The sequence below is a fragment of the Coffea arabica genome, chromosome 7c, assembly GCF_036785885.1.
Source record: "Coffea arabica cultivar ET-39 chromosome 7c, Coffea Arabica ET-39 HiFi, whole genome shotgun sequence".
NCBI classification, from domain to species: domain Eukaryota; kingdom Viridiplantae; phylum Streptophyta; class Magnoliopsida; order Gentianales; family Rubiaceae; genus Coffea; species Coffea arabica.
In genome coordinates, this window is record NC_092322.1 from 13,840,606 (window position 1) to 13,849,898 (window position 9,293).

Sequence of the window (9,293 nt, forward strand, 5' to 3'; positions counted from 1 at the left end):
GTTTAAGAATATAAAAATATAAAAATTATAAATTATAAAATACTCAAAAATATGTTTTAAAAATACCTCTAAAAATAATCCAAAAAACGTCTACAGTAACTGAGACGACCCCACCTCTCCCTAAGGCGTACCAGAGGGTTCGGCGGACCGCCTGCCCAACTCTCGCCAGGACTCACTCACTATAATCACGTGCACACACCAAGAACTATTAATAATATCCGCAATTCAAGCTTATAATTTACATTGATAGAAATCAAGGTACAAAGTCTCGATATACTTAAACTAGTTCAAAATATATACAATTCAAGTACAAAATGTTCCATTCGAGGAATAGCGCGAGTACAAAACCAAAATTCAAAACAAAGTCTAAAGTAACTAGACTACGCTAGTCTTTACACTTCTCACGCTTCACTCGTACTCCTGTAAGGAAAACAAAACTAAAAAGGTGAGCCGAAACCCAGTGAAATTCCAAATATCAAATTGGCCAACAAGCAAGGAATAACACAGTAATAGTGAAATAGCGAGCAAACAAGTCATAATCAGGGAAATAGTATTTCAACTAATCAAATAATATCAAGTTTGCAATCACAAATAAGGATACGGTAATCATATCTCGGCTCCATTCCAGCTTGATCAATGGGTAGTTGACACTCCGTCAACTTTCAAGTAATAACAAATCCAAAAGAAAACTTCACTACACGCCAATCCCCGTCCACCGATCAACCCCCTTTCTCGGGCCCGCACGCCACACGTAACACGGGTGGTAATACTCGAGTATACCGGATTGCCGAGGAGATAACACTCCACTCGACTTAACTAGTAACCCAGGGTTCGTTATCTAATCGACCAGACCCTTGCCGGCTCGACTCGATTAACTAGCCACAGGGTGTCTGGAATTCCAGGCAAGACATATTTCAAGTACATATAAAGCAAGTCAAGTATATTCAATAGCAAGAACAAGTCATATTAGAGCAAGTGCGGTAAAGTACACCCTTGCCCTTTCATTCATTTTCATGTATTCACACAAGTCATGTAAGGAACACAGGTATCAAGTACAATCGGATATTTGAAAGCACTCACCACAATAGTGCTTCTAATTCTCGCGTCGAGGTGGTACTCCGGGTTTGGAGTCCAAATCTGCGAGAAAATTTCAGTTTGAGAACTTTGAAACACGAGTAGGATTCGAAACTTAAATGTTCCGTTCATTAAGAATTGACCAATTGAAATTCATTTGAAAGACACTCGTGAAATACTTGCTCGCTTTTCAAATCATAAGGTTTTGTCATATAGACGCTTGGAAATAATACTTGAGTTGAAAGTATAAGAAAATATAAGTTTACATTGGTCATTAGACTTTTCCTCAAGGATACAAGTTCGACCAAGTCCTAACGTATAACATTCAAGAAACATAGTGGCCAAGGTTCTCGCTAGTTCAAGTAACAAGTACTTAACCTTCACTCAAGTCGCTAATATAGTTTTCTAGTCCTCTAGTAGAAATTCGGGCAGCATGCCCTTTGTGTTTACCTAATTTTCCAGCCTTTTAGGCTTCATTATTTTTCTCAAACACAACCCAACATCATACATATCAGCAATTTATGTCAAGAGCCGTTCCATAGGCTCACAATATCATAATAACAAGAATCGCATTAAGTACAAGTGCAGAAATTCAATTTAGTTCAAGGCAGATTTGACGTACAAATGCGGAAATAAAATATCCGAGGCTACGCTTATCGGATTAAAATGAAACTATGCCGTTTCGAAGCTAAGACACAGAGCTACAATATTCATGAAGGTCACTTAGTCCAGTTCCTAATGTAACTTAGTCAAATTCTCGAATTACTAAACCAGAAACCAATTCGTCGGCTGCTTAAACGCAGAACACTGTAATGGTCATAACTCAGTGTACAAAAGTCCAATTCAGGTGTTCTTTGAGGCATTTTAAAGCTACTTCAGAACACTACAACTTTCATGTTTTGGCCCAGAGCTAAATCAGTACGGCTCCTAGTCAAAAAACGTGATAAACTGGACTTAACTGATAAAACGGACTGCTGGGAAATACTTAAAACAGTAAGGGTATTTTGGACTTTTCACGTCTTACGTTGCTCCGATTGAGCTGAAATTTTGTAGGCACCTATAAAATGCCATTCTCTACAATTTTTATTCTTTGACCTAAGGCCAATTCGGCCTCTATCATACAGATACAAATTCGGACAGAATGTTGAGCAAAAATTCCAGATTCTGAAATTTTGAGTTTCTAGTGCAACTTTTCTTAATTTCTTGGTCCAATCACTACCAAAACACCTTATACAACCTCAATTGCAACATATAAGCATCATACAACAATTTGGGCAGAATTTTCACAAGCCCTAGTTCATCAAATAAATTGGAGAAAAACCTCTAAAACATGCTAATCATCCATGATTCCACCACTATAATCAAACTACTAAACTTAATTTAACAAAATTGAAAGTAAAACTTAGAGAGATAAGCTCTCTTACCTTGAATAGAAGTCACAAAGAGTAGCCCAAGCTTCCTCCTTCCAAAAACTTACCACAAATCACCACCTAGTCACTCAAGAACAAGTTTAATCGGTTTACTTTGTTTATTTTCTCACTAAGTTGTTGGATTTGAAGATGAAATGAAGAAGTTTTCTCTTGTTCTTACTCTCTCTCTCTCTCTGGGCTCCTTAGCAGAAAAATGAAGGAAGATGGAGCTTGGTTTGTCTTATAAGGAAGTAAGAAGATTAGGGCTAATTGTGACCACAATTTTTGCCAACACTTGGCCTAATCTTGACCACCAAATTTTTCTCTTTCTTTCTTGCTATTTTCTAGCCACTAATTTCGGTCCACCTTGCTGCTAAGAGAGAATATATTTTGGTCAAGTTCAATAAATTTGTTTGGTAAGAAAAATGGTGGTCAAACGGTGCGTTCAATCGGTAGTGCGCGGGACCCGCCGGTTCGCGCCGTTTTTCTTAAAAACTCACGTACTAGGGTTTTTACTTCCCATTCACTAACCTTATCTCATTGCTACTACTCACATATTATTTCTCACTTAAAGGTCACTTTTAATCCCAAAAATTAATCCTTACTTTGTACCGAAAATTCATCCGGCGAAAAATCGCAAAAACCCTAATTTTGCTCAAATCCTGAAACCGAAGCGGAAAACCCTATTTTCTAGGTTTATTTACACTTAGTGTGAAGTATTTGGGTAGTAGGGTTTTAATAAATAATAATTTCCAAATAAAAGGGTATTTTTGAGAAAAAAATACAAGGAATTTGCGAGTCCTCACAGTAACATTTCAAAAACTTCTACAAAAAAAATTTTTAACCTTACAAAAACTTCTACAAAATTTTTTCAAAAACTTCTACAGTGCACTACAGTAAAGTTTTAGACAAACTCTCAAAAAACTCAGGTTCCAAATAGGCCCTTGGTTTTCCAAATCAGGATCTTTAGTTGGAAAGCTTTAGATGAAAACTAGGTTGATCTCTGGTGCCCATTTTCGTGTTGTCTTTACCCTGTACTTTGAACACACCCTCCCCCCCCCCAAACACCTCCAAAAGCAAATTATATTTCACCCTATTTAGTATTTTTGTACGTAACTCTTTTATAGTTTCAAAAGTTATTCATAATTTCCTTATGATTTTATTAAAGCATCAAAGTAAAGAAATTTATAATCTATAACGAAGTCACCTGAAATGTAAAAAATATTCATATATAAAGTTGAATATTATTTATTAATCATAGGGGGATTAAGTGTATATTTTGAAAATCATAAGAGATTTATATGATAAAATATAAAACCGTACGGGATTAGTGTAACATGTATATTATGTTTATATATCGTAGTCATTTCAGCTATTTTAATTTTTAAACAAAGTTAATTTCGACATTTTTAAAGATTTCATTGCGAATGACCATTTCCGTCAATTTGACATTTTAATTCAAATCATGAGGGAGCTATGTATAGTTTTTGAAACTATAGGAAGATTATGTACAAAAAATACTAAATTATAGGGGGGCAAAGTATAATTTGTCAAAAAAAACACCCCATAAGTAATCTGAAGTGTTCATTTTTTGTACTGCACATTGACTGAATATTTAGATTTGATTGAATATTGTACGGCTGCAAATTAAAATAATATATTGGCAGTAATTTGACTGCTGACGGAAGTTTGCCCACCTGAAAATACGCTATATTCTTAGAATTGCTTGTTCAAATTTCCTCTGTCTGTCTACCAAAACCAAAAACCAGAGAAAAGATAACCACTACTAACTTTAAAAAGGTTTCAAATTTGTCATCCTTGCAACATAAAAAGGCATTCAGCCCCTCATCTGAATGCATCTCTAATTTTTCAAACATTAGTTCATAAAAATTTCTTAGATCGATTAACCCAAAATGCACCATATGCTCATATAGTAATTCAACGGTTCGAACGAACACAAGCCCAGTCCTGCTCACATGACATGGTCGCCGCATTTTAGGTATAAGATTATCAATAAAATTAGAATTAATTTGTATTTATTTTTGTTGATGCAATTTTGTATAATTTCTGCAGAGCTTTCTCCGCTCATCAGATGAGCGGCGAGCAGCCTTCCCCACCTTGACAGGACAGCACGCGGTGTAGCTCTACAGCTAATAGGGACAAACGTCTCATTATTTCGCTTGGCAGCATTGGGCATTCACGTTTTATTTTTTTAATAATTTAAAAAGCTGACATCGTTTGTGGCATCAGCTTTTTGACTTTTCCCCAGACGCTGCAAATTTGATTTGCGGTGTCAAATTTGTTCTTTTAATTGACGCCGCAAATCAAAATTTTTTATTTTCTCCTATGTGATCAACGAACGCAGATTGTCGATCAATATATTTTCTTTTAAAGTGAAAAGGCAATTATTGATTGCTACAAAAATTAATCTTTTTAACTGAAAAAACAATTTTTTTAAAGTAAAATCGCAAATTCCGATTGCGGCGATAGTCTTGCCACCGATTATCATTGACCCTCTTATTATTTTTATTTTTTTTATAAAAAAGAGTAACAACCATGAACTAATTTTGTTTTTTAAAACTAATGCCGCAATTTGAATTTTCAACATTATGGAGGAGATCTACCACATAGGAGAATTCATTGGAAATGTGGCTGTTCTACCACTCCGTGAGACATTGGAAATATGGCTGTTCTACCACTCAGCGAGATAAGGGCAAGAGGCGCATTGATTAGTGATATTTAAATTTTTTGAATTTTTCTTATCAAAACTTTCATTTTATTATCAATTAAGTTTATATAATAATTATTACATTCTATAAATATTGTTTAATGTTGCATTATTTATCATTATTCAAATTAGCATTAACATTAAAAATTTTAAAAATATGACTTAGGTAAAACATAGAATAGAGTGTTTTTAATAGTATACCGATTATTGAAACCCTAAACTCTAATTAAGCCTAATTTATTATTATTTAAGTTTATATACTAATTATTATATTCTATAAATATTGTATTATTGTCATTATTGATTGCGATAATAATATTAAAAAATTTTAAAAATATGACTTAGGCAAATTTTATTAGTAATTTAATAGCATACTTGATTATCATCTTAATTTATAAATTTAATATTATTCTAATATCATATTTTAAAATTTTGATTTATAATAGAATTTTAGTAATACGACTTAAGAATTTTGATTTTAAAATTAGGATTAAAGGGTTACATTGTGATTTGGAAATTAGTATTTCGTGTAAAACGTAAAATCATAATTATGCCTAATTAGGGTTATGTTTTATGGGAGAAAAAAACTTGGTCACCTTACCTTTTATTAAACATTAAATAAGTTATTAAATATTAAATATCAAATAATAAAAGGTGCCTTTTACTAAACATTAAATAAGTTATTAAATATTTAATATTAAATAGGCAATAAGGTACTATGAAGGCCAAAAGTCTTCGCCGCTCATGAGTTGAGCGGAGAAGGCTTTTAAGAGAAGAAAAAAAAAAAGAAAAATTAAACTGAATCAAAATAACTAAAAATTAAAAATATTTTTATCAGCAGCCTTACTTCTCAATTGCAGCGACACTTCATTCAAAACGCCATCACAACAGAACACCAATTTTTTTGACCATTTTCAATTTTGACAATATTCCTAGGAATTCGCATGCTTGTCACAAATTAAAGTGAGCAATAATTGAGTGATACAGCTATGGGACAACCCGTCTCCACATTGGTTTTTTGGGGCCGCCATATTCACATGGCAGAAGCTCATTGGTATGGTGGGTCAACGACAACATATGCCTGTTGGTACCATCTGTTGTGGTTAACTTTCTGAGCAAGGAAAAGTTAGTAGAAATCAGAAAAGAGATAGAATAGATCTGAGAGGGAAGAGAGATACAGAGAGAGAATGAAGGGAATGAGAAAATGTGATCTGAATGAATTAAGAATGAATCTATCTCAAAAACTACTGAACCAATACATCCTTCGGTTATTTATACAGAATTGAGCTTATTTGCATGCAGACTTCCGGATAATAGAAAAGATTCCCTCTAACTAACTCTTCCAGCTAAGCTGCCAGCCTGGCATAATTGACGAATGATCTGCTTGGATTCTGCCAGGACACAACACCATCTTCCCTTGACAAAGTTTCTTTTTTATCGGGAAGAAGGAAAAGTCTTGCGATGTACATCAACCAGACATACCACGTGCACACACACGGATATATTGAAAAATAAAAAAAGTCTTGATCCTTGATGGCAATGTGTGACTGCTGTTCTTCTTCTTGTTAGATCATAACAAAGTTGCAGATCTTGAATATCAATTGCTACAACAGACAGAAATCAAACATCAGAGTGAAAAGCAGATTACTATGATGAACATCTCCTTCAGCAGTAGCACTAGTTGCTTCGACTATGCTTTAGATTATCTGGGCTGGCTTGAAGAGAATTTTTTGAGAGAGGTGAGCTGGCTGTTGCATTCTGAGATCCTGAAGCTGAAGGTGGGGATACGTCTATTGAAAACCTTGGATATGTATATTAGAAAGTGTAGGAGGAGGAGTAACCAGGGTACGTGTTTGGGATATGATCAATGTTTTAAAAACCGGACCGTTAATCGAACCGGTGAAGTGAAAGGGTCGAGGTTCAATCGGTCGGACCGGTTCAACCTCGGTTCAATGAATTTTTTAAAAAATAATTTATATAAATATATATGTGCACAAAATAAAACATGTAATGGATAATTTAATACTTTATATGATGAAAAGTTTACTATTTTTGAATAACTTGGATTTTTAAAAATAAATTTTTTAAATTATAAGTTAAAACAAATAAATTTCATCTCAATTTCAATTATATCTACCAAAAAAATCTTAAATATAATCCAAAAATATCACAATATTTGAAATTATACAAAATTCACGTCTATGAGAATTTAGACATTGTGAATTTAAATTTTAATTTACATTTTGGAATTTAAATTTATAATTTAAAAAAGGAAGTTTGGAGTTCGAAGAAAATCAAGAGAATTGAAAATAGAAATGCAAATTTGATAAGAAACAAAAAATGAGATAAAAGTGAGTGGTTGTGGTATTAAATAAATTGGGTTAAAGAAAAATAATTCTTTTTTAACTTTTTTAAATTTAATGGACAAAAACAAAATTAAAATATGGAAGAAAACATCAATAAATTAAAAATAAAGAGATTTGATTAAAAAATGAGTGGCAAAAGAAAAGATGATAGAGAGAGAGAGTGTGTGTGTGTGTGTGTGTGTGTGTGTTGAAGATTAAAAAGAAAGAGTCATGAAAGGATAATATTTTGTAAAAAAAATGGAACAAAAGAAATATGAGTGTTTGTTTTATATAAATAAGTTATCAAAAAATACTAATAAGATGTGATAGTGCAACGGTTACTACATTGGTATTCTATTACAAAGGTCTTGAGTTCGAATCTTGATAACTACATTTTGCAAAAAAAAAAAAAAAAAAAAGAGGAAAACTCAAAAACCGGAAAAACCGGTTCATGTCCGGTTCAGCGGTTTCGCGGTCCGACCGGTTTTTGACCGGTTTCTTGACAAAGTCAAACCTGGCAGTGAACCGGACCGGAGCCATGGCCGGTTCGCGGTTCAACCGGTCGAACCGGCCGGTCCGGTCCGGTTTTCAAAACACTGGATATGATAAGGAGAACAGGGATGATGCTAAGTCTGACAGTTTGAGACTTAGCAGTATTTCATACAAGATTCAAGATCTAGTTATGGTGATACCGCTAGGACTTCACTCTGCTATTGTTAGATACAATCAATCTGGTGCTTCAGATCTTAGTGTCATCGATTCTGAGCTCGCTAAAATTGCGGAAAATATGAGGTGTTTTTCTGAAATAGATATTGAGGAATTCAACATCACCAGTTTGTTGCTCTACTACTCACTGGGAGATTCACAACTAGTTGTGGATTTCATTGATTCCATTCAGAGAATCTGAGGTATCTTTGCTACGAAGAAGATGAAGTTGATGAAACTCAGAGAATTGTACTGAAAATTCTTGAAGAGAAGCTAATGTTCGTCAAGAGTTTCATTCGTTTTGCGACACTTCGAGATGTTGGGGTTCAGGAATCAAAAGATCTGTTGGTCCACGTTGAAGATGTGGCTGTCAATGCTGCAAGCCTGATGTGTAGATATTGGTTTCAGATAAATAATGAACAAGTGCACAATGAGATGAAACCTGAAGTTTCTGAACTGATACACAAGAAGATTGATCCGGTTGACCCCCAGGTCCGAGAAATTTATATCAATGTCTTGACAGCTTCCAAGTTATCATGATCGTCCTACACTTTCGCTATGAAGGAGAATAAGCATCTTGTGGCTGAATTTATTGATCATCTCCTGCAGAGTCTTATGGAGCTATTAGAATCTTATACAAGTTTCCTAGTTCCAGTGAAGGATCAAATGTTAAAACTCCACCAGGGACTAAGATTTCTGATTATCTTTCTTAGCGGGCAGCAGGAGAAGTTCGATGAGCTAAATGATGAGATGAAGGATCTAATTGGAGTTGTGGTCTCTGATGCAGGTATTGCGATTTTCTCCCTTTCTGTGAACGAAATGAAAGAAGGCTTGCACATGGAAACAGATCTGGCACTTTCTCATTTGCTCGAAGTGCTCAAGTTGATCATTGCTGAAGTTGGACACATTTATTCAGCACCATCATCATCATCACTTACTTTCCCTAGGACTAATGAACTCGGCTCTCTTGATTCTCTTCTAGAAACTCTCAAGGAACTAGCAAGCTCTACAGCTGCTTCAATTGCTTTCCCA

The 9,293-nt window shown here is 34.3% G+C and overlaps 1 long non-coding RNA gene across 1 annotated transcript; it reads right to left on the reverse strand.

Moving 5' to 3' along the window:
- Nucleotides 1–228: 228 nt before the first annotated feature.
- On the reverse strand, nt 229–2,820 carry LOC113698631 (uncharacterized). Its single transcript, XR_003450251.2, has 3 exons — nt 2,499–2,820; nt 1,081–1,137; nt 229–420 (listed from the first exon to the last, which is right to left on the reverse strand). It is a non-coding gene; the product is annotated as an uncharacterized lncRNA (long non-coding RNA).
- Nucleotides 2,821–9,293: the final 6,473 nt, after the last annotated feature.